This window comes from Simochromis diagramma, unplaced genomic scaffold (genome assembly GCF_900408965.1).
Source record: "Simochromis diagramma unplaced genomic scaffold, fSimDia1.1 OVJJ01000753.1, whole genome shotgun sequence".
Taxonomy (NCBI): domain Eukaryota; kingdom Metazoa; phylum Chordata; class Actinopteri; order Cichliformes; family Cichlidae; genus Simochromis; species Simochromis diagramma.
Window position 1 is genome coordinate 23237610 of NW_024387523.1, and position 26705 is coordinate 23264314.

At 40.7% G+C, this 26705-nt stretch overlaps 1 long non-coding RNA gene across 1 annotated transcript; it reads right to left on the reverse strand.

Moving 5' to 3' along the window:
• Positions 1-22292: 22292 nt before the first annotated feature.
• Positions 22293-26471, reverse strand: LOC120727229. The gene is made up of 3 exons (XR_005694463.1): positions 25852-26471; positions 22641-22698; positions 22293-22567 (listed from the first exon to the last, which is right to left on the reverse strand). It is a non-coding gene; the product is annotated as an uncharacterized LOC120727229 (long non-coding RNA).
• Positions 26472-26705: the final 234 nt, after the last annotated feature.

Genomic DNA, 26705 nt, shown 5'->3' on the forward strand with positions numbered 1-26705 from the left:
GAGTGACTTTTGCTGCTGGTTAACCTGGTTAAACATTTTCTGTTAAAGTCATCTGTTCTTTTTTTGCAGACTATTTGAAGAAGTCCTTTGATCCATTAACCCTTCCATCTTTATGTTTATTGACTCTTCTCTTTTCACACATGTGAGTGTCTGAGGCACAGGATATCAGCTGTTGACATAGATGGCTCTCAGTCCAGTGGGAATCCAGATCCATGACAGACCCGTAGCTAGCAACAAATTCCCATCCTTCAAGTTCCCAGATGGATCTGATTTGTGCTCATTCCTAAACATCAGGATAGGCCAAGGACCCTGACACTGGAAATGATCAGGCTGTGGCAGGATCTTTCTAAAGAAAATATGCAGACTGCCTGAAAAAACAGATACAGCAAAAAGTGCATTCAGAATATAATACAATCACCTTGTTTTTGGCAGCAGGACGGTCCAGAGAAGGATAAAATTGGAAAGGGCAAACAATGTATGCTTCTAAGTGACCTTGAACAAAGCACACAGGTTCCAATTAGAGTGGGCCTCTAAGCCACAATCAACAGAATAAAATGTGAATAATTTAAGGGCTTTTTCATGTTCATTTTTAATATAATAATAAGCTTCCACCGAGCCTTATTTTAACCAGCTATTAGTAATATTTTTACAGCATTCAGACAGGTCCCATTGATATTTCACAGTGACAACAAGTATGTGGATGTGGGGGGTAGGAAACACACCAGAATGACTAAGAATTTCATGAGAAGAGAAACACAAGGAGCTGCTTTTGTGCAAATATAATGGTCGAAAAATGTTTAACATCTCATGAAGTAAGCTCTGTGTTAGCTTGGAGTACAAAATAAGCTGTTTGCTTGCAGTCTGGTCAGAACACTGGATTGAAATGAAAATAAAAAGCAGTGAAATACTGCTCGGTTGTGGTGAGAGAGCTCTCTCTGCTACTGCTTATGGCAGCTGAATGAAAAATGCTGCTTTCTTAGGCTGTATGTTGAAGTGTTTTAGTAAAGCATCAACTTCTGGGCCTGAAAAAGAAACCAGCTGAAATACAAACGTGTCAGAATTTGCAGTTCCTATAATGGCCACTTGAGGCTGGCTGAAAAAGGGAGTCAATCCCCACAGACTAACATGTTACAGTTTTTTCTGAATGCTTAAACCCTAACTGTGATCCTTATAGCACAATTTCTAAAACTATTAATACTTATAGCAAAACCACTCACTGAGTTTGAAAAACTAAAAGCACAAACACTGCTTTGCACTCAGTTTGCCATTTTGTAATACACACTTTGCAAACCTGTAGCTACAATCCACTGCACAGCACTCTTTTTGCAGAACTGTAAACACAACTCACTGCTTTACACTCAATTTCCAAATGATCAACGCACTCCTAGCAAAACTATACACATTTACGGGCATTATTTACACTATTTTGCCAACTGTCTGGCACACTGTCACATGTGAAAACTTTTTTAGATAATTAGTTCACTTTGCAATCAGCCCAAGCACTATAATACAGGTAAGCTCTGTGTGCGGAGTACAATGGAGGGAGCAGGAAAGAGTGAGAAGTAGAGGAGGCGAAGCAAGAGGACGTGGAGGTGAAGAAGTAGGAGGAAGAGGACGACAAGGACAAGGAGGAGCAAGAGGAGGACGAGGATGGGGGAGAGGAAGGGTAAGAAGAGTAAGAAATAAAATTGCTGATGACATCAGAGCTACAATAGTGGACCATGTAATCAACCGTGGAATGACCCTGAGGGAAGCTGGCCAACGGGTTCAGCCTAACTCGAGCTGCTACACTGTAGCAAGCATCATGAGGACATTTTGAAATGAGAATCGGTTAGCACAGTCACTTTGCACTAAGATTTGTAGCACTGCCATATGCCAACGAGAAACACAACAATACCATAGATGTAAAAATACTGAAATTGTTACTTTACAGAATTGCAGCTAGATGACCAGATGCTGGGGCAGAGGAAGCATGTTCACTGCAGACCAAGAAACCCATATAGTCAATATGGCGATTGCAAATAATCCTATACTTGGAAATAAACACTTGTGTTTGTTTTGATGTGTGTGAACAAACACCAGTACTTGAAGTTTGGATCCCTCCATGTTTACAGACCTATGACAAAAGTATGAGCTCAAACTGACATAGCCTACCTTGTGCACAGAGAAAGCAAAAGCCAGATGTGTTTTTTATTCATACCATCAGTGTGTAGTTGGTGCATTGTGTGCTTATTAATATGATGGCTTGTGTTAACTGTTGGATATGAAAATACCATTTTTACAAAGGTGTGGAGAGTTAAGCAAGGGTTATTCACTTTTACAAGAAAACTACAATGTTTTGCTGATTGGGTGAAGAGTTTTCTTATTTGTGTGTAGAGTTTTGCAAAAATAGCCAATAGTTACGAAAAATGTGCTCAAGCCATCAGAAAAAACTGTAAAGTAGGAAAAAGCCTTGTGGAAAAAAGGGGGTCATTTAGACTCGAGAGCTAATTTTCTCTGCAAAACACAACTTCAGCGGGTGACTTTTTCTTGAACTCACCCGACTTTGTTAAGTTTTATGCTGCGTCCACAGGGGGTGACTGCTTGTCCTGTTGCAGATTGCTAGCAGACTTTTCAGGATTTGGTTTCCTGCCTAACCCTCTAACATATTTACAAGCTGGACAGATCAATCCAAAGCAGCTATAGGCAGAAAACTGTTAAAATCCAAAAACAAAGAAAAAAACGGTAAAAATTATTTTTTAGTCCTTCTCTATTCCTTGCACTCTTAAAATTCACAAACATGAAATTACGAAGCAGTTTGAGGGGTTCAAAATGGCTCTTACATCCATGTGACGTTTGTATAGCTCCTACGTTGTTAACTTCTAAACGTTTGAAAACAAAAAGTGCCAATAAACACTTCCCCACTATGATTCGGTTAAAAAAAGAAAATCTCTCCCACTCCAACATTGTCATAATGACAAAAAGCTTATGTCAACCGTCCACATAATGGTGTAATTAGCAAGTACTTTTTGCTGTTGAAAATCTTGGCTGATGTGTAAATGGATGTGTTGGCTTACACATGCGTATCTCAGTGACAGACTGTGAGAGACTGAAATTGTTGAAAAAGCCATATTCACGCCTCATCCCCATTCACAGCTCTTTGTCTTCTCTCTCACTCTCTCTCTCACTCACTCACACACACACACACACACACACACACACACACACACACGCGCGCACACATACGTATAGTTTGCACAGGGACTACGGGCCTCTGAGGGAATGATAACACAGACATGTTAATGTGTGCTAATGATGCCGTTATCTCCTGATGAGTGCAAATGGAGCGAGAGATTAACACCCATGCAACAGAGAATGAGGTGTGGTTTCACCGGCACATGTGTGAGTGAGATGTCTTGGAGTGGGTCGTTCTGTCTTCTGCAAGGAAGATCGAGTGCATGCGCGCACCCTGACTTCCCCTTGAACTTTGACCTCCTCCCACGCCTACCGAGCACCTCACAGGAAGAAACACCAATTCCCCCAGGGGGCTAATGAGTCTATGTGTGGATATTTGCATTCTAAACACACTGAGTACATTTTAAAAAACATTTCTCTGTCTTGTGCGCGCCAACTGAATCTCAGCTGTCCCGTTCATGCCACAAGCTCACTTCCATCCATCCGAATCCATGGTGTGTGAGTTAAATGCCACCACGGCTGAAGGGTCTGCTGGCTTTTATCATTTAGCTCATGCTGTCACGGGCTTGCATCATGAACACCCACACATGTAGGCCTACACACTCCTCTTCAAATGAAATATCTCGCTTGCCAAAGCTGAGCATCTTAAAGGAACACAGCAAGATTTTAGGAAATCAGTCCAGGAAAGGTTTTGGAAATGGATCTGCATATGTTTTATATAATAAGTTTCATGGTATCAAACTCATATATAAGTCCTAAGCAAAGTATAGGTGATGGTATTCACCACTGAATTAGTGATATATCTGTATGTTAATGCCACTTTCCAAGCATATCACCACAGGAGTATGGTATGCTTTATAAAAATTATAATCATTCCATTAAGTGAGTTCTAGGGTCTTTTTATGGCTTACTCGCAAATAAAGGTCTCTGCAGTTCACAAGTAGGTGTTCCACAACCATCATGCGTGGTAAGGTTTCAGATGTTTCTAGAATTCCCACTTGCAAAATATCCACTTGTGCTCTGAAGCAAGCACATATTTTATAAGAAAATTTAATGGGACTGAGCTATTGCTAATGTGATTTCCTCCCCTTGTAGTTTTCCTTCTATGACAAGTCAGAGCGTTTGCCGTGAAATAGGTGGACGTGACTGTACTTTGTTTGTAGCTGCCCGATTTAGACAGTGACAAGTCCAACTAAGAGCCAGATTTACTAAACAGGACAAAATCACATGCGAGCAGAATCCCCAAATAGCTCTCATAGTCATTCAATGTCAGTTGATTTAATGTCAAACACACAAAAAAAGTTTCACATGTCGCAAATAGTATTAAATAAAATTTACGATTTAAATAGGCTCCTTCCTCCCTTGTGCTTTGAGAATGGAACTTCTAGAAATACATATGCTGTGGTCTTATCACTGCACTCTCTTTGTAAATACTAACAGTAGTTATGGTAAGGCAAACACCAAACAATAATTCATGTAGGAAAACCCAAGGAACCAATGTGATGTAATGCAAGGATTCCTAAAATGACAATGACAGGAGTTTTTACAATTCTCCTGCTGATCCGAGTGTTCGGTGGGGTTGAGGTCAGGACTGCAGACAGGGCACGTGATTCTATACACTCCCAAATTCTGGAGTAGTGTCTGATAAATCCTGAGTCCACACTTACAGGGAGCTAGAGTAGAGGCATATCAAACTGCCTACACTGAGGCTGGAGTGACCATTTTTTAAATTGTTGCTATATGTGACTGTTTGGTTAAGTTTAGCCACCAAAAGTAAACTTATTAATTTTGTGTTTGGTTGATTATTTCTTTGTTGTTGCAATGCGTCTTGGCAATAAATCTTATGCCGTTCTAAAGCATGTTTGTTTCTCCTAGAATGGTGCCACATTTGTAAGAAAATGCATTTGTGGGTTAAGCAGAGTTGTCGGTTACACCCATTAAAAACTTGCCAAATCTTCTCTGGCAGTGCCAAACTGCTTATTCTGCTATTGACTCTTGTTTTGAGCTTCTGGTACCCAGGTGCTGACAATCAGGTGCCTGATTAGCAGCACCTGTGAGGGTGAACCCTGCTACAACGCCCAGTTGGCATCTGCTCCAAGCATACCACATTTGACATTTGGATAAGGCCCAGGCCATATAGTAACTTCAAGCTTGTGGTCTGCAACATCAAGTTGCAGCATTATTTGGAGTGAACCCTATTAACATCTAGTTCCATCAAAGGTCCCGTCTAGGGATGGGTATCGTTTAGGTTTTATCCGATACCGGTGCCAAACCGGTATTTTTGAAACGGTGCCGGTGCTTAAACGGTGCTCAAACCGGTGCTTAAAGAATGGAGAACACAAAATTGGTCCAAAAACCTCCCATGTTCAGCTGTTTTTTTGTAAAAAGATAACAATGTTAGCCTTTTCTGCAGCTATGGGGCATATATGGTATCACTCTTGGCTGGAAGCAGTGCTTAAACAATGGAAAAAAACACAAACTTTGTCCAAAAACCTCTCATGTTTAGCTGTTTTCCACTTTTTCTTTGGTCATTTTAGCCTTTTTGGCCAGGGTGAAGGGAGTATCTGCCATCAAACAAGAAGACAGCCGCATGTAGCTATGATGATGTTTGCTAGTTCACCTTACGTGCATTAACGTAATAACGTGGTTAGCCTACTCAACGTAAATTACACACGAACAACATTAAGCTACTCACGCAGAGAAGAACTGCTGCTGCTGCCATCATCACCTGTCATTCATTTCTGCTACACTGGCAGGGCTAGGGGCCAGGACTCTACTCTTCAGGTTTTTGGGGGATGTTGCTCCGGGTCCGATAACAGGCAACCCACGGTGCACGGTGTGAGGTCTCGCAACAAGCTATCAAATACGGCGCATTTCTCGGCTTTTAAAAAAAACCGCTATGCGTCGCCAGGTGTTTCATCGGATTTGAGGTGTTACCTCCTTTGACAGTATCACAGTATCAGCTTAAAGTGCTTGTTGCAGGCTGCTGAGTTTGCATATTTTGCTGTGAAGTACAGCCAGACTTTTGACCGCTTTGCCTTGGTCATTTTTAATCTGTAGCTCTGCTCTAAAAGAACGTACGTACCTGGCCCCGCCTACTATCCTCGGAAACGTAAAATGATTGGCTAGAATCTAAAGTGTATCACAGCTCAGGAAAAAAAAGCACCGAAATGTGCGCTGCTTTTCGGTCTGGTTACTACTGTTTATGTCAGAACCGGTGCCATCATGGCACCGGACACCGGTACCCATCCCTAGTCCCGTCCCAGGAAGACGACACCACACGGCCATTTTCTTACAACACTTAAGAACTGAAGGCACTGTTCTGCAGATTTGGCTGATATGACATGGCCGGACTCTACCCAAACAACCCGGAACACATTGTCTGGGTAGAGTTCAAATGCACATAATCAATCTCCGGTCTCATAGGACTGCCAGGAGGCCAGCCCCAACTCCCCTGTTTGCACTTGTGTCGGCAGCACATGCAGTGAAACCTGATATTATGGAGGAACATTATCTTCAGCAATGAGTCCAGATTGTACTTACAGCAGTTGGATCGAAGGGTAAAAGTGTGCAAAAGAAGTGAAAAGCAGTGGTGATTGCCGCAATGATAGTGTAACAGCTTTTGGTGGAGGCATGGTGATGGTCTGGAGCAGTATCTCACTCGACAAACATGGCTTGTCATACTAGAGGTAATCTCTATCCAGAGAAATATCCAGATGAGATTCCACAGAGCAGGGTTTTTCAGAGACTACCTCCAGAACTTGGAACTGCATAGAATCACATGGCCTGTCTGCAGTCCTGACCTCAACTTCACTGAACACGTCGGATCAACTTGCTGTTCGTGTCAGAGTGACCAACATAACCACAATGGCTGACTTACAAGTGCTGGTTCAAGAATGGGATGCATGCCTAAAGCAGGGTGTGACCAAGCTGGTGACCAGCGTGGAGGAGGAGGTGCTAGGCTGTTGTGGCTGTGTATGGTTCTTCCACATGCTACTGAGGCCCCTGTTTATTAAATGAATTTTAAAATCACCAATACGACTTGGTTCATCAGACTTGAATGATCCAATCCAATAAATGACACTAAACAAGAGCATAATAAGCTGTTTGGGATTTAATTGGTCTCCTTTTTTGGCCTTTCAGATACAGTTTCATGTCAGAAAGGCAGAAAGAAAATTTTGGAATGTTTTTGAGAAGCACTTAGTTCAAGGCATACTGATGCCTTATAACATGCGTATGCCAAGTCAGCCAATTTTCACTAAGAATCAGCATTTAATTAGCTGATTTAAGTGAGTAATGTCCCCTTTTACAAAGAAACATCCTAGCAAGTGCAAACAGAGTCACTTTAAGATCACGCTGTGCCACATAATTTAAAGGAAGTGAGAGGCAGGCCCATTTAGCACACAGGCTATTTTGCTATGGAGCTGTGCAGTTAGAATGTGGTTTGAAATACTAAAATAAGCAAGATCTTCTTAGAAAAAAAGACTTTACTCAGTTTGCAAACGAGGGCACTTCATGGTGCTCCAAATCTTGTCTATCAAACTGTAATATATTTAGCATTAATGGTGCCTTCACCATAGTTCACCCGTGGACTGTGCACTAATATTCTTAACCCTGTTAGACCTGGGCCATCATCGGTAACTGTATTCTGCACTTAAAAAATAGTTTTTCAGGTCTTGGTAGTCAGTCAGAGCATTGATAACAGAGAAGAAACTGCTTTACTCTGCAGGAGATGAGTATTTTTATGGGATCAACTAAATCATGAAACACTGGATGAACACATGGTCGCTCACCTGAAAGAGCTCTAAAAAATAAACTCTCCCTGCATAACACCACCAACAACAACAAGATAACACCACCACCTTCCTAAAAAAAGAGGGTGTATTGTATTGTAAACGCACCCCCGTCCACTGCTCCCCTCGAGCTGTCAGAGCTGCCACTCTACTCTGACGTCTATATTCTCCCTCATGTCCTCTCCCCTCCCTCATTCCTTGCCTTTCTCTATCATTGATGGCCTGTTCCAGCACTGCTATCCAAGCCTTGGCTGAGAGTTGGTTGGTCATGGATGGTGTGTGTGTGGGGGGATGGGCAGCGGTTGCTTTGCACGTTTTGAATCAAACTGAAATATTCATGTATGTGTGCCTGTGTCTCTGTGTGAGCGCGACTTCACGTGTACCCTTTCTTGGTCCGTGTTTACATATGTGAGTCTTTAGGATGAAGTGGAACTGTGCGTAAAGAGTTCTGTATGTTGGGATGCATACTTCTGCGTGCAGCTATGCATGTCCAGCATTTTGTTTTGTTTTTATCTCTCTCTTTTTTTGCCAGGTGATGCACACAGCCCTGTCGTTTGACTCGGCTCCCAAAATAAAACTCAGCACATCAATTACCCATGAAACGCTCTGCACACGCTCACATGACCGACCGACCCACCGAGGAGGAGGAATTAGCGGAACATGCTTCTCTCTTCTCCTCTCTAATGATATGCAGTGCACTCTGCCTCTTACAGATATCCCTTCTTTTGGCCTCATATTCACTTTGAAAATCAAAATGCAAAAGCAGCAGTTGAATCATCTTGATACACGTGCGAGTATGTTGGAAGATTTCGATTTAGCCATGTTTTTGTAGAGAAGCACCATTTTGACGATAGATTACATGTCTTTGCGGTAAAACATTCAATCAGTGGTTTTTCCCATTTCAACACAATCACATTTATTCAGTCTTTCAGACACTATTGTTACAGTGAAACAGTAAGTGCTGTTTTTTTTTTAGGTGTCTGTCTCTTCATATAAGCCTCGTGGCTTTTCAGAGAGCTGTCAATCGTAAGTTCACTCCTCTCTTCAGTCTTTTCCCCATCTCTCTGAGGTTTACAGACCAGCTGATCCCCCTTTCTTCTTCTGTCTGTCTTGGTTTTTTTTTTGCTTTGCCTCTTCCTTTCCAACGAAAAAACACACACATACACAGACACACACACGTACTAAAAAAAAGCACAAATTGACATGCACAACCCCCAATTTCCCACCCTTCTCTTCTCTGTGTCCCCCAACCTCCCACCCCTCTGTGCCCCTACCTCCCCCACCCCATCGTTGAGTCGACTGGAGGCAGCAGCCAGTACATGTATAGCTGGTTGCTATGTGGGCACCATGACAACCGTCATGAATTCGACATGGCACTCACGTATCCAGGCGGATGTGAGCTTGTGTGGATGCAGCGCTTCAAATGGCGCTCACGTATCTAGGGACTGAAACTCTCAGGGAGGGGGTTTGGTATAGATATAGACTTTTCCTCATTTAATACACTGTGTGTGTGTGTGTGTGTGTGTGTGTGTGTGTGTGTGTGTGTGTGTGTGTGTGTGTGTGTGTGTGTGTGTGTGTTTGAAGGAATGTCTCCATTCAAACATCACAACATTGTTTTCAGCCGTGGAGGATCTTTATATTTGCAAATGGTGGGAGTTGTATTGATAATGTATTGTTTTAAACGTTGCTTGAAATTGACAACCTCTTACAAAAACCCATGAAAAATCACATTAATGACAAAAAGGATCAGATTTAAAAACTTACATTTCTTAAATGTAAATGAACAAGCTTACTCACTTCCCATTTCAAAATGTGCTCAAGAATATTTTAGGATTCATACAAAGTTATTTGAGACATCTGATAGTGTTTTAAAGTGATTTTTCAGCATCTGATTTGATATGTTTTGTAATTTGTCTTAAAACAACAAAAGGAAAAACCATCTGCAGTGACTGAAAGATAATGTTTCAGCTTCCCAAATCCTTCTTTGCTACACTGCGCATGCAACAGCTTACTGTAAATTTGCAGGGAATATCTGTGTGATCATCTTCATTATGCACATTTGTTAGCCTCTGCGAAATGTGGGAGTCTCCATCACTTATACTCCTACATTGCACTTGTTAAAAGTGAACTCCAAGAAGCTCTGCTATCTTATCCGCTCATTTTGACGTTATTGTCGTTGAGTTTTCTTTCAGATTTTGCAGCTGCTTTGTAGTGAGAAGTCTCACACTTCACCAGGCAATAACTTTTATTTAAAAACACACACACGCACACAACAAGTGCCTTTTTTTATGAAGGTTGCCGAGTATGGCTCATTCACCGAACGGGCCGCCTGGTGGAACAGTGACTAAAATGGAAGTGGCGTTTTCTGTGCCTCGTTTCTGTTTTTCAGTTTCAGTTCAGAATTTTTAGACCAGGTTCAATAACATCGGTCTTCACTGACTCATTCGTTTGGCTGTTGTTTACCCTTTCATTTACACTTCTGATTAGGTGGAAGGAAAACTGTAGTTTTCTTTAATTAAACTGGAGATAAGGCTAAAGAGGCTTTCGCATTTAAAGATAAGTGTCACTTATTTGTTGAACCCAGGTTTGTTTACTTCATAATGGCTCAGTCCAACTACTTCATTAATTTTTAATTTTAGATCAGAGATTGATTGGATGTAGTTGTGGTGACCAACTGGTCAACTCCCCCAACCTCATTGTTGCTTAGGGTACCAAGGCAATTGCACTGATCATCTGGTGGGAGGCAACCTATCATGATCCAGCTTGGTTTGCAAATAACTACCATCTAATTCATAAAGGAGATTGCCAGCACATTGCACTCAATCTCACTCAGTCTTTTTAGAAGAAGAAACGCATCTTGTTGTATCCTCATTTTGAATTTTTCTGAATTTTTGATTCATACCAATGAGTTTCTGGCTGCACTCTTCATTTAAATAGTTAATTTAAATTAGATCTCATGTTTAATGTAATTTCTGTGTACATAGACAGGAAAATTTTGCAGTGTTTGCCGATTTCTCATAGTCAGTTGTCACCATAGCTGGACTGGCCATCGGGCATACCGGGCATTTGCCCGGTGGGCCGCTGGCAATTTTTTGTTTTTATGGGCCGATGGATTTTTTTTTATTTTTAGGAAGGGTATATATAATGAAAGGTGTTGGATTGGCCAATTGGTCATGATCGACTCTGGGCTGGACCAATTACAGCCGAGGAGGCCGGATGCACCCCCCCCCCCCTGTTTAGCAATCACGTGATTTTCGCGCACTGCATGCCGGGAACTCGTGGCAAAACAATACAAGTACCGCATCAAATGCAAGCACTTGCAGCACCGCAAAACGTTCATTCTCCGGTTCCAATACCTTCTTGTTTTTTCTTTGCCGCACAAAAAAGGAATGTACAAAACAAAAGGAGAACAATGCCGGTCCGTACAAAGACAGACTCCACGAAAAGACAAAGAAAAGATACGAGGAAAAAATCAAAGGAGTGAAAGGGTCAGACCCTTACGAGCACACAGAGTGGACAGAGTGCCCAACTTTCACCACGCTCATATTTATAATTATACGCTTCTTGGAGTGAGTGCATACACTCATGAAGCTTAGTAACTTCAGGTCACCGCAACAAGCCCAGGTACAGTTTACCGACGGATGGGTACAGGACCTTGAAATGCACCGTGTAGAACGAAAGACCATCGTACGAACAAAGGTAAGTTTACCAGTCTCACAAATCGTCGTCATAAATACACATTCGTTAACCGTTTATTAATATAACCTTTGAGCTCAACGGTAATTAATTAGTAGTGGAAATAATTTCTGGTAGCATCACAGAAATGTAGCAGTGACAATAATATTGTATGCTGTAATCGCACTGGACAATTAGTGATACAAAACAACTGTTTTATCCTGTGAATAAAAGTATATGGTTTTGTCAATGTACTATGGTAATAACAGAAGCGAAACGCAATATTGTGTCAGGACAATTCACTATTTATGCACAATAAACAAAGGAGCATAGCGCGACAATTTCTGTTCAGCGCCAGACTTGCTTGTAACCTATATCACCAATTATGTTAAGAAAAATGACGTATTAACTACTACAAAACTCTGACCTTTGTGGGAATGCTTGGAGCAGACTAACATGTGAGCTGGAGTGTTCTGGGACGTTATATTTGGTATATCCAGACCATCCGTCGGCTTACTTCGGAAACATGGCTTAAAAAATTTCTCTTCAACGACGTAATCCGATAAAAAAACAAAAACGATCTCTTTACCCGTCGGCTTCCCGTGGCTGTCATGCGACCGGCTATTGCAGTTAATAATACAACAGCTTCTTGCCATTTTTTGGGTTTCTTTTTACCGCTGTGTAACTGAGTTCAATTGAAAGCCTGCGCGCGCTAGTACCTCTTGCCACAAGTTCCCAGAATCCTTTGCGGTTTTACCCCTGAATGACGTCACATTTTCAATCTTTATCCTGGTGGGCCGGTCTCTAGTCAAAATGCCCGGGCCGATTTTTTGTCCCAGTCCAGCTTTGGTTGTCACGTTATGACAAATACTGTAGATTGCATGTAATTGCCCACTTGATCCTATTCACTTGCAAACAGACTGACTCTATCTTCTTTCCACTGTCTCGATGTCTCGATGGACTAAAGTTGCTTTGAAGACGACTGACTGCAAGTGGTCACAGACTTTGATGTAATCTTTGAAGCAACCATAGTGTGACTGTAGCGTCATCCATAACGATCATAACACAACAGGTTTTGACAAGAAAGAAAAACTATTTTGAACCTTTTTGGTTCCTGGAAATCTGAGTTCGGCAGTATAACATTGTGGGTAAACAACTTTAATTCCATCTTGATTGTCTAAGTTTACACAAAAAATTTAATTCAAGTTTTGTCTCTTTTATTTTAAAACTCATGAAGCTGATATTTAGCTATATAAATATATTAATCACCTTTTTGGCTTTTATTTGAGCTGTTTTTAGGGTGTTATAGTTTATACGTCTGCTTGCATCCAACAGTTTCGGCATCACGTGTTGAGCAAGCGGTTCTGTGCTGATGTCCGTAGTTTTGACTGTGATAATAATAATAATAATAATGGATTGGATTTATATAGCGCTTTTCAAGGCACCCAAAGCACTTTACAATGCCACTATTCATTCACTCTCACATTCACACACTGGTGGAGGCAGCTACGGTTGTAGCCACAGCTGCCCTGGGGCAGACTGACAGAAGCGAGGCTGCCATTTCGCGCCATCGGCCCCTCTGGCCAACACCAGTGACTAAAGAGACTTTACAGTATAGTACACCAATTACACCAATCACTCTTTATGTGGACTTAAGGCTCAAGCTGAGTGTTTTTGCCATCACAAGGTTGGTATGGACCTGACTTCTAGGGTCACATCACGCTTATCGGTTAATTAATGGTCATTAACAATACATTAGTCAGGCTACCAGCTAGCCTGAAAGGCATCAGGGAAGTGTTTATACTATGCCATAAATAGGGATGTGTGCAGCTAGTCGACTAGCTGAAAAATTGTTGCTATTTTCACTATTTGATACAGACTTACTAGTTATTTAATCTAGTTATTAAATTTTTAATTAGTGCCCAATACTGCTAAATTGTTAACTCCTAAATATTATGGAGCCATCTGCCACCAGACTGCGCATCATCGCAATCCTAATCTAGGCATCATCTTTCCACGGACACAAGTAGAAATAAGCTTTCTCTGAAAGGTGGATGCCTTAGCTGAGAGGCTGAGAGGTTGTCATTCATAAGGGGTTTAAATTAGAGCTCCACATTGAAAAATAACAACTAAGGCTTTTGCCTCCTGGCTAAGGTGGGCGGGCTTGTCCTACTGGGAGGAAGCCCGGGCATAGAACCTGGACATGCTGGAGAGTTTAGATCTATCCGACGGCCTGGGAAAGGCTCAGTGTTTCCCCAGATCAGCTGGAGGATGTGGCAACAGGGAGGTTTGGGCTTCTCTGCTGCTGCCCCTGGATAATTTATTTTTTTGCTGTTTTAGATTTTAACTTTTATTGAAGTGGCTGTCATGCGTTTTCGAACAGCATGCATCATTCATAGTGCACGGAAAAACGCGCCACATTCCTCGATTGCAGTTTTAGTTTTTCGGATGTTGATATGTCATATTTTAGTAATACGTGAAAATCTTTTTTAGACACATGGTTTCATATCATATTTAACATCGGTTTGTCTGGAGTATAGGGGGTAATCTCCATAATGCACAGTTAAGAGGCATAATTCATTAGCGAAGAATTTGATAAATGGTTTAAAATATCTTTGTTTTTAGTTTCTGACATTTTACATTAAACAGTTTTCAAATTTGCTATCTTAGTTTCTACGACTCAGTCTGACTAAGTTTTCTAAAAACTTAGTTACCAGGAACATCCCTAGTTATAAACCTAAGTCTTTTTGCAACCAGAGGAGTCCCCTACTGCTGACCTTGGAAGAGAATGCAGGATTCCGACAATTACAACTTTGTCTTCTCTTTTCAGATTCATATGCTGAAAGATGACACATGTATCATTTATATACAGTTTGTGTGTGTGTGTGTGTGTGTGTGTGTGTGTGGTGGAGGTGGGAAATTTTTGATTCACTATCCAAGGAGACTCTAATATTTAACTTTATAACATCTTTCAAAGAGTTGATGTAGGTCTTGCCTGTCTGTGATCACCTCTTAAACACACCTCACTCAGAAAAAAAGATAGACATTTAAATTTTTGCATCAACCCAAAACCGGAACCAAATTTGACCAGCTAATAGCAGAGCCAGAAAAAAAAGCCAGACCAGCCCAAACCTGTACAAACAAGCCAGTGCCCATAAGCAGCAGCGGGCATATTCAGAGCAGCTCAGGCCATGTGGCAACTGTTCTGCTTTACTGTAATCTGTCTTTATGCCAGTCCTGCCAACCAAGGTCCCCTCCGTCCACATACCCCTCTTACCAGAAGGGCCAGCAAATAGGACTGGCAAGGATTAACATAATAAGACCCACCCACCCACACACACACACACACACACACACTCATGCACTTAATGATGCTTGCACCAATACACCAGGAATTCATACATGGCTGTTTTCACAGGCTCACTCATGATCAAACACAAACAGCCGCCCACACAATCTCACACACTGTTTTGCAACATCGGGCACCCAAGGAATTAGAGGATACAGTTTGAAGGTTGGAGGCCTTATGGTCTAAATATAAACACCTCTCTCCTCAGCATTGTTATGTAAGTTATCAGGACGCAGTGGAACGACACGCTCAGGATAAATGCGCGAAAAATGCAATAAAGGCATAAAAAGATGTTTTCTTTGTAAATTCTTTGGTTTTCTACTTTTAAAAGTAGCAGACCTGTCTCGTGGATGTCAAATCCTCTGCATGCTAAAAACACATGATTGTAATGACACCTACTTCTTACAAGCTTGGATATCCAGATTTGTTATGTGCAGAAGCTAAAGACCCTCAACACACATTTTTGAACTGATTCCCAGTTCAAAAATAATTCTTATTTACCTTCCACTGTCTGAAATGAGCTTGAGTTCAGCTTCTTTTACTGTTTATTCAGGTCAGCTCTCCTTGAAAATCAAAAGGTTTGAGCAGCAGTTGGGTGGAGCTTCTGCGCTCACAACCATAGCAGGGACTCTAAGCTGACCAAATTAGGGAAATCTAGGGTCAAAAGAATACGGAAGTTAAACACACACACACACAGTGGGAATAATCATTGCAAAAGCTTACAAGAAAAGAATAAAACAAAAAAAATTTAATTAATTAAAACACACAGGACCTGCATCTTTTTCTGCCTCACAACAGTGAAGAATTCTTGTGTTTTATCCACCTTCCATTGTAATGTGTGTGCTTTTGGAGCGTTTGCACAGCATTTGACCTTAGAGGGCCACCGTAGAAATCCACTGTCTTTGACATCATAGAGTGAGAAGTAGAAAACTGTCTTCAAAGGAGTATCTGGAGAGGTCAAAGGATGACCTTTTGGCTACTTGACAACACTCTGACCTAAATGTTTGAAACTTGGCCATGTTTAAAATGAGTATCCACCATACTAGCATAAATATATATATATCATATAATACTGCTTAATATGTTTTTCTCCACATACATGAAAACAGGAGCAGTCTACAGGATTTCTTCATGTCTTTAAACCTTAAACAAATCGATGGGCTCACAAGGATGCCGCCAGTCCCTCACCTCTCCTGCTTCCTTCTCACACACGCTCACATACACACACTTAGCGGTGAAATGCCCTTGGGTTTGCTTTGTCATTATCAAGTGACAAATGACCTTGTGAGAGACGGCTGCATTAAAATGGAATGTGTTTTTCAAAGCTGGAGGGAACAGACCTTGTAAGTATCAGTCAAAGATGTGGAAGTCTAGGGGGAAAGTGAAGCACGCTCGGTACTACTGCCATTTAAGTTAGTATTTTTGTAGTGCAGTAGGCCAGATCAGTTGTTTGTTTCTTATTTTTTCAAAGACTAATTCATTCCTCCAGAAAAAAAAGTTATCATTTGAAGCACTAGAAGCATTTAAAACATTAATGCAACAGCTATTTTCTCTGGTCTCATCTACATCGGTTGTGTCTAAATTAATGCACTCATTTCCATCGCCCTGCTCCCTATAAGTGACTTTCTATGTACAGGAGTCTATAGGGAGCTCATCTGCAACACTTTCAGAAACTATCATTTCCTCATTGCTGTTATTTAGGTCACTGCTATCACACAATAAAAAAACAAAACAGCGTCAGTATGGTTTTAGCTTTTTTTGCTGTGTAAGTTAACACAGGACCAAGATCACAATGAAATGTGTTTGATGAGATGTAAGACAACTCACTCAGCATCTGAAAAATCAAATCAGATCAGATCAATAACTGCTGATTAAATAAACAGAGATGTGCATTTTTAAAGGACAAAGGATCCAAGCTAGTAAAGGCAGGCAACTTAAGCTGCACTGTTTTACCCTCCTCATGTCGCATATCAAACACATCCTTCTAATTTGGCAGTATATTTAAGCTTCAACCCCCCCAAGTCCCTCTGGCTTCAGTCACACAGACTTAGAGATTGGTTGGTGACCTCTGGAAGCCTCCAGTTGCTGGGGGAAAACCAGTATTCCTTGAGTAGTTGATGAGTGGTGGAGGTCCCTCGCTCTCACTGGGTAAAATTACTCGCAAAGAAGGGGTTGCAACAAAACACTAGAAGACTGATGAGGTCATCCTTAGTTTACATGGAAGAGGTTGATTTGTCTGCAAACTCTGCAAACAATGACCAAAAGGATAGCTTCAGTCTTTCTGTGTTGTATTTTATATCTTTCATATATGTTTTATTGTCTATGACAACTTTCTCATGATGCTAGAATGGAAAAATTAAGCTAGGAGCATCGCCTCACTTTAGCACCGGATGCTTTGACCAACAGGTGTCTGGACACAGGGAACTGTAGCCATTGTATTAGCCAGTCTATTAGACCTAACCACTGTTCATTTGACTCACTAAATCTGACCTATCCACAGTCTTTGAAGTGTATTTAGAACCATTTTAAGAATTTTTTTTTCCTGCCAATAACGCAGCCTGAACAAGAAATTTATGTTTCAGTTTTGGCAAGTGAAAAACTTCGCATTGCTAAATTTATACAAATTTGATACTCTTTGTTATCAAAAGCACTGAGAATAAGTTTGGTGAGATCACAGTTCCATCTTTTATGTACAGTCCATTGTTATAGCAGTAGATTGCTAAGTTGTAAGCATGTTGGAATTTTTCATTAAAGGATTTTGTAGGACCTTAAGTAAAGTGTTAAGCTTTTGAGTTAATCTCTGATAGCAGTTGGTAGATATCAAGTCAAGGTCTTCTTAAGCTGCCAGTATGTTTTATTAGAACTGCTTATCAGACAGGCAGAAAGCTTTTGAGGCAAACGCCCCATATATTTTTCCCATAGCTGTATGGGAATCTTAGAAAGCATTATCCACTCCTTAGTGCATCTGCATGTCCTCGGACAAACTGCATAACTGCAGTGCACCCACCATAAAGGGTATAAAACATGGACATAGCTTCTGGGTAGGAAAAATTAAACTAATGTGGATGTATCTTAAAAGCTCAGCCTATCTAGTTGTGGAAAGTCTTCTGGTTCTTTGGAAGTCTATGGGAGACTGGAAAGCTGATAGCCAATGAGCAGGCAGTTTCACTGTCCAAGATGGTGACAGTGAAAAAGCTCATCTTTAGGAACCAGTGGATGACGTCACAGTAGCTGCATCCATCTTTTAGACTGTTGATGCTCACGCTTAGACACATTTAAACGCAACAATGGGTAACTCTCATACTAGTGCCAGCAAACCGGGCACAGAAAACCATAGAAGAAGAAGTGACTATAGATTGATATCATGAGTGCATTTTGTCTTGGATCAAATGTAACCCATATTATTTTCTTAGGGATTATTAAAGTATTCTGATTCTTATTATTTATTGCCAGCAGAGCACAACGATTTCAGTGAATGAATAACAGACCAAATCCACGGAGAACAACCAGATATCAACCTAAATTTAAAGCCACATTTTGTTGACAGTGACAGTGTTTCTATTGAGCTGCTTTTCCCTCATACACAATACAACATATAATACCACTCAGTGTTTCAGAAACATTTGCTTTTAGGGAAGAAAATTGCCTTTTTTGTCTGGAGGGAGTGCTAAAACATAGAGAACAAGATGCTTTTACAAATGTACCCACCTTGTTTTGTGTTGATGCTGGGTAAGCGGTCTCTATCTGCTATGTGTGAAATGGCCAAAAGCTCCCAATTAAGAAAACTAAAACTTGAATTGAGACTGTTTTACCCCGCTGTCTCAAAGATCAGCAATAACCTGTCAGCCTCAGAACACAAGATAGTAGTATCTGTGCTTTACAGCACAACAACACACTTTAACAGAGAGCTACAAGAATCCCATAAAAAAACAAGAAAAGCAAAGCTATATATTTTTTTAATTTATACGAAAAGGGTTAAAAAAGAAAGAAATGTTTTTTGCATTTTCAGTACACATCCCATCATCTTTCCTTCCTCCCCCTCCTGTGGAATGTCCAGTCTGTACATCCCCCTTGGCAGGACACAACAAACCTCACTGGGAAACAGGATGGAATTTATGGAATTTATACAACAGAAAGGGAAAAAGAGAAGATGAAGAAAAAGGAAAGAAAATCCCACACAGGAAGAATGGCAGGGGAGAAAAGAAAGCAAAGAATGCCAAATGAAAAACTTCAAAATAGACTATAGAAAAAGTAAATTATAACACGTAAGCAAATGAAAGCAAGTCTGATTGAGATGATTAAATTAACTTAAAGCACAAGGGTCGCGTTTGGGAATGCGGTAAAGCGGATTTAGGAATTTGTACATAATTTGTAGGATGCAGACTCGCCCGTATGAGCTGGCCTGCATGTGCGCGCGCGCACACACACACACACACACACACAGAAACGATAGATGAGTGCAGTGCCATATCTTACTGTTCACGATCCCCTTTACTCGTTTGTGTCCCCGTCTGCCAAGTTAGCGCTACTGTGTGCAAAAAGCTTCCATTGTTTTTCATATCCATTCAGCTGATCTTAGGGGAGCCTGGTGAGAGTCAGAACAGGGATCAGGGACCAGGGCACCGGAGGATTGGCACTTCTAATGGTGCCAAAACCTGGATAAACAATCCTAAGACTTCGAGGAGATTTCTCAAGAGTTGCCATCCCAGCTAAATTTTCTGGGTCATGTACTAGGAGGGTAAGAATCAACACTCTAACCGACAGCTATGATACTGGACCTGCCAGCTGATTGCATGAGTAGTTGCTGATCCCTCCCCACCTGTTTTCCTCTGTTTCTATTTTTCACCCTTCAAGTCTCTACTTAAGGCTGTCATTTCTCATGCATTCTGAATTTACACATTCATCTCAAATTGCTTTATAATGTAACTGAAAAAACTCTGATAGCACTCATAAACAACAGTGGGGAGGAAGAACTCCATTTTAACAGGAAAAGACCTCTAAGCAGAACCAGGCTCAGGGAGGGGCAGACATCTGCTTCCAGGTGCAGATGCCTCTAGTAGGTCAAGTTAAATCTATGTTGTCCTTTTTTTGGACTGGTAATTCCTTAATTGCATGATTTGTTAAACAATGTAATGAGTAAATTATTCAAGTAGGCTTGATGTGATGCACGCTGGATGTTGATTCCTTTATTTAGAGAAACAAATGAGCATTCAAAGCTTAATAGGTGGGATTAGAAATGGGGATGTCAGCTCCTGACAAAGCTCGATCCTTTGCCACTTTCAAGCCACAGATAACCACAAAGTAATTGAACTCTTCTAATCGTAAGAATGTTTAAAAGTGTTTAAATTTGACAGTCAGCTGGAAAATGTGACTTTTTGACCTTGCAGCATTCTGCTGTTCTGTGATCCAATCAACTCTGTGTTTCAAGTCAACCTGACATTATTTCCATATTTTCCTCAGTCACATTTGATTAAAAATAGGATGGTAACCACCGTGTGACTGGCAAAAAAATCAGTGTTTGTTCAGTGACCACATTGAATATTTTCACTTTCAGTGATCAGTTGCAAGTAGTTGCAGTGACCTGGCTGGTCACCCAGAGGCTAAGCGTGCCACACCCATAACCTCTGTGTGACCACTTTTGATCACAAGACAGTTGCGCAGTTTGTCTCCAAACACTTGCAGTGTGACTTGCAGTGACCGATTTGGAGTTTTGCTGTGCCGCCACCAACAGATTGCATGGAATTACCAACCTAATTCAGTTCAATAGCAAACTGAAGGCAGACTTATAATATATATCAGGGTTATATTATATAAAATATATATTATTGGAGATTATGTATCTATCGGAATTTCAGGAGCGGGACCACGCCTCCAAACACACTCCTTCCGGTTGTCATCTATATAGGTTCCCTCAGTTCTGCAAGCTGTTCATTCTCGTTTGCATGCCCCACCCTCCCTCCTTGTTCTCAATTCTTTTACTTCTTCACTTCTATTTAGTAAATGGGGACCTGCCAGGCCCGGGAGCCGTCGCCAGTCCCCTTCGAGGTCTTCCCCAAACCACAGCTCAATTCATGTCCAAGCCATTCACCTTTACCTACTAAAATGCTGTCAAACCTAAAATGGGCTCAGCGAGTGAATATAAGACTGTGTGATTACCATTTTATCACTGCCTTGGTGCACCAAAGTTGCTTTGAAGATGAGAACTCACTGGGGCAGGCTGCAGATGTGGTCCAGATTTTGGAAGCAACTATTTCAAAGTCAGCAGTTTATTAATCGCAATAACTCTGGTCATGCTGTGGTCTCCAACCACTGTCTTCCCTAATGTAATTACAGCATTAATGTGGACATCTTTGCACTCTCTACTTCTGATGTAAGAAAAACACAAGTAACATTGAATCATTCAGACATATTTAAGATATGACAAAGATATACATTTTTTTAAGAGAGCACATCTCTTCAACTCTGTCCAGAAGGCTCCAAGTGTGTCACTAATTTAAAAGAAACCAAACACAACTGGACCAGTTTCTCTACTGGTTTCAGCTGTGCAGTCAAGCACACAAAGTGGTGGCACACTGCAAAGTATTACAAGACCGGTAGAGGAATTTGTGCACAAGGACTATACAGGTTTATACAGAGTTCGCACCTGTGATATAAATTCACATCAACAGAACTTCACAAATTGACGTGTTTAGTCTTTTATTTTGAAAACTTTCTAGATTCTTTATCATCTAGAACCTTTTTGCTCACACATTGAGATATTACATTTTATTGTGCAGAGAAGATGTCATTCTGGTCTTTTTTTGTTTAATTTCATTCATTCTATATAAGATCAAACAGAATCTGAGTGTTTTTGCTTTCTGTTCTCTCTGCTGAGAAGGTGATTGGCTGCAGACTCCCATCTCTGCAGGACCTGTACACCTCCAGGACACTGGGGCGTGCAGCTCGGATCTCAGCTGACCCTTCTCACCCTGGACAAAGTCTGTTTGACCTGCTACCCTCAGGCAGGAGGCTCCGGTCCAGTCGCACCAGAACCTCTCGCCATAAGAACAGTTTCTTCCCCTCTGCTGTTGGACACATGAACAATAACCGTATGACTGTTCCCACCACTTACACATGACCCTACGCTGTGTTCACTTCATCATTCCATGTTTGGCACTGATCACCACCTGCACTCATGTATATATCTATCTACTTAGCACTTTTAATTCTTATTCTTATTTTTATTTTCATGTCTATTTTAGCGTAATTTATGACAGTATGTTTGCACTGAAGCACCGCAGCAATTTCCTAATGTTGTAAACCTGCTCAACATTTGGCAATAAAACCCTTTCTGATTCTGATTTCTGATTCTGATTACCAAAGTTTACAGCTCTTTCGATTTTATAGGACTAATCTGTATGCCGTAATGCTAGGACAAGAATACATACATAATTCATGTGTGAATCATGAGTCATTTATTAAGTAATGGTGATCACTTGTGTTCTAAAACAGAGGATAAGAAGAATGTAGAGGAAGAAGGCTGAGGAAAAATGGAAGGCCCCTTCAGCAAATGATAGCCTCAAGTCCTACACACCATCTGTGAGAGGAAAGATGCCTCAGGATTAAGTGTGTCTGTGCATTTTCTTGCATTTCTTTGAGTTTTTTTGTACCTTTGTCCTTCTCAGAACCCATCCAGATTCACATGGCAGCGAACCCTTCCACGTGATGCTGAAAAACACAAAAAAGATAGATGAGCATTTAGTTCATAGGATAGGAGATGGCCCTGGGATATCATGAGTTTTAGTGTTAACAGTGTCATGCTGCTACAACTGAGAGATACAAGGAGCATTAAAGGACAGTGATGATTATGTGTAAATGTCACCGCTATCAGAAACACAGTGCAATTACATCTGTAATAGCATAGTTGACAGGCAGTGCCGAGCAGCAGCTGAGTGTCCTCATTCAGTATTTGACTGTGATCCCATTTTCATGCGGGTCACAGTTGTAAAAAAACAAAACAAAAAAAAAACAAAAGCACGTCTTTTCTACTACAAATACATTTGATTTTCAATGAGCTAGGATCTCAATTATGTTGTTTTTTCTTTCTCCACCTACTACTTTCCTTCAAGAGAAGGCCACACACAAAAAATGCAAGGGCTCTGCAGGAAAACAAACAAAAACAGTGTCTGTGCAGTGGTTTCTGCTGCCAAACCTACAGCCACAGAGCTCCTGCTGCAGCACAGCCTGTGGTCTGTGTTTGTGTGTGTGTGTGAAGGAAGGTTAGAGAAGTGACAGACGAGACAGATTCTGATTCTGGTAACTCTACATTTTTGCAGCAACCACTGGCCGCTGTTAGTGAAGCTGACTGGGAGAAAAATGTCAAGAATTCTCCTCAAATACCAAAAGAAAAAAGGGATCACGTTGACATCTCAGATCTAAGATCTACCTTCAGCTGATAGTTAGTGATGATTAGAATAATCAGTTGTAGCAGAGAAATCCAGAGAAAGTTGTGCAAGTTGAGAGGATATCACTCTAAATAAGAACAGCAAACATAAAGCTGTAGCAAGCAGCTAGGCTAGTCAGCTTTGGATAATTAGCACATGTTAAAAAAACAAAGGGAAGCTAGCATGGCTAATTTTACCTTTTGAAGCTCTTCGATTACCACATTTTGTTTTTTCTTCTTCTTTTGATTTTTTATGTTGTACGTACAGGACTTGTAACAAGTTACATATTTTGTGTGGTATTTTCCTGGCTGTGTGCAATAACTTTCCAAAGTAGCGTTGGTCTTCTGGTAACTTGATGATCATGGCCTGACTCTGGGGATGTTCACAACCACAACTCTGCAGTAAAGTTGCTAATTAAGTTTTTACCTATTTGTTTTTTAAACTGTTAAAGAATAACGTTCAGCAGCTGATGGAGGGATGTTATTGTATTTGAACAAAGCCAGGCTAATTATTGAACTGAATAGTATAGTAACTGTTTTCAACGGGTAATAAGCTTAGACAAAAAGCAGATGATCTAGGGGGGTCCTCTGGTTCATTGTGACCCCGGTAAATCCTTCCCTAATGACTTTAGTGGCTCAAGAGCCAGAAAGAAATATTATTGGCTATCAAACCTGTGGTTACGTAGTCATTTGCCAATGACTTTGATCTCAGTCACACTCACCTCTCACTTGTTACATTTGTTTTTGTTTTTTTTAAATAATTATGGTGAGAGCGAAAATGCTTAGCTTGAGGCTCCATAATGTTTCCATAAATGCTTTTTCATACTTTTACTAACCAATGATTTGACAAGGGTACATGTGTTAACATAAATGTCTGATGCAGTCAGATCAGACATTAGCCAGTTGTTGATGTGCCAGCTAGTATAAAGTCCTCGTGAGAATGGATTTGTGTTGATGTGTGAGCAGTGAAGCTAATAGTATGGAGCAGCGGTCCCGGTTGATGTCTGACAATATTTTCACGGACCGGCCTTTAAGGTGTCACAGATAAATGCAACAAAATAAAACCAGTACCGGTACCAAAAAAAAGAAGATATATTCATAACACACGGGAAAAGACCCAGGGAATCTGAGTTAATGATATAAACAATAAAAAATAATGATAAAAAGCTATAAAAAGTTTCACACCTGAGCCTCAACTCTCGCGGCCCGGTACCAAACGACTCACAGACCAGTACCGGTCCGTAGCCTGGAGGTTGGGGACCACTGGTCTGGTGCATTCACTGTAACTGTAACTATCAGGCATCTTGCAACCAGAGCCACATAGAATATTTCTAAGAGTGCGAACATGTCTGAAGAGCTGTTTCTTCAACATATGGAAAATGACAAATGTGTAAGAACACCACAACCTGACTTTTGCAAATGTCTCCTAATTTGAGGTGTGAAAAGGACCTATGTTATCTGAACTTTTCTAAACTGAAATGCCCTTCGTTGGTCTTTCATTGAATTTTTTTAAACTTGGGACTACATTCCTCCAGTAATACACCCGGTCAAAATCTGACTGCAGAAAGAACTGTAACACAAACACATACAAAAAGAAAAGAGAGTTTATCTTTTTCATCAATTGGCTATCTCTCAGCTTTCCACTCTATGAAACAATGCAATTTTGTCCACACTGTGCATCTTCTCTGAAGTATTATCCAAGAGTTTCCTGGTATAACCTTGAATCTCAAATCGGAGTTCAAATAAAGTTCAACAATGCAAAAAGCAGTCCTAGATATTTGGTTCTTAAGAAAGGGAAGTCATGGGTGGAAACCCTGGGGCATGCTTTGCAGCAGTTTTGTTGCTTTTGGTCTTCACAAACATTCAAATGTCAGGGCAATAACATTCAAAGAAGGGGAAAAAAGAGACCAAAACAAGCTAGCAGCATAATTATCTATGCCAGTCAGATGATCTTTGAAAGTAACAAATATCCAGAGGGGAAAATAGTGGTGAAGCATGCCTTTCAATGGTGAACTTGACACGCATTTTGGCGATGAACAACTTCTCTTAGACATGTCTCAGCTTCCTAATTTGCCCCAGTGTTGAACAAATTTCTTAACCGACACACCTTAAGCCTAACAAACTGTTTGTCACATATAGAGATGTTGGATGAGTAAAGAATATGCTTCCATAAGGTGTGACTGGTGCTGTTTATATTTTTGTATCAGCTCTGAAAAGCATGTGGAAGTAAGTCAGCAATCTGCTTGTTTGTAACACTGATAAAAACCACAGGGCCAAAGCTATTTCTGTCTGCAAGTTCAAGGACCAGAGACAGAAAAACTATACAAAACAGCCAAAGTGCTATAATTGTTAACACTGTGAATTTGTGGCAAAAATAGCAGAAATCTTCAAAACTGACAAGGACATAAAGTACAAACTAAAAAGTAAAAGTTTCATACCTTAAGCAAAATTAACCGAGGATTAGTCCCAATAATCGAGAAGTCCTGTAACGGATTTATGGCTCCCTGAGAATTGTGGTCATCATGAAATCAGTCTGCCTCTATGTTTCTAGTAAAAAGCTAAATTGTCATCACGTGACTGTGGAGGGTTTTTGGAATGCATTTTAGCAGATGCCACTAGCTAAATCCCTGCTCGTATATGATTGGTCAAAAGTACTGCAAGTGGACTACAAAGGGAAACAGGAAACATTTTGTCCTTTGCCTACAGATTCTGTGGATTCACATGCAAAGCGAGAGAGTGTATATCCAGAGAAGAACTATGATGAGCTTTGCAAGCTAGCTGGAAGCTCAGTAGTTAGCGGTCAGCACAAGAGGTCCTGAGTGTTCTCCCCATGATTGTGGGAGCATATCGCTAAACGCCTTCTGATCATTGGGCTTACTGACTTGGTAATATTTAGACTCAGCTGCAGTTTGATTAGACACTTGAAAAACAGCATTAAAACAAAACTACAATCTTTAAACAGAGCGATTTGATGCCTAAGCCAAATGGGCAAATGAGTCTGAAGATGCAAGCCCCAATCCCAGGGCATTTACAGAATCTTTTGAATATTTCTGATTACAAAGATAAATAAATATGTAAAAACAGTTTAGAAAATTAACATAGAAAATATGATCTTCAGGCTCAGCCCTCTGCCTCGATACAAATGCATTACTTGTGGCACTGGATCATTAAATTGCTTCCTATTGAATAACCCTTTAAGAAGTTTTACATTTATATCGAAAAATAGAATAAAAGATGGAATGACTATTAAAGTTTATTCACAGTGAATTTGTCACAGCAATGGTTTTTATTG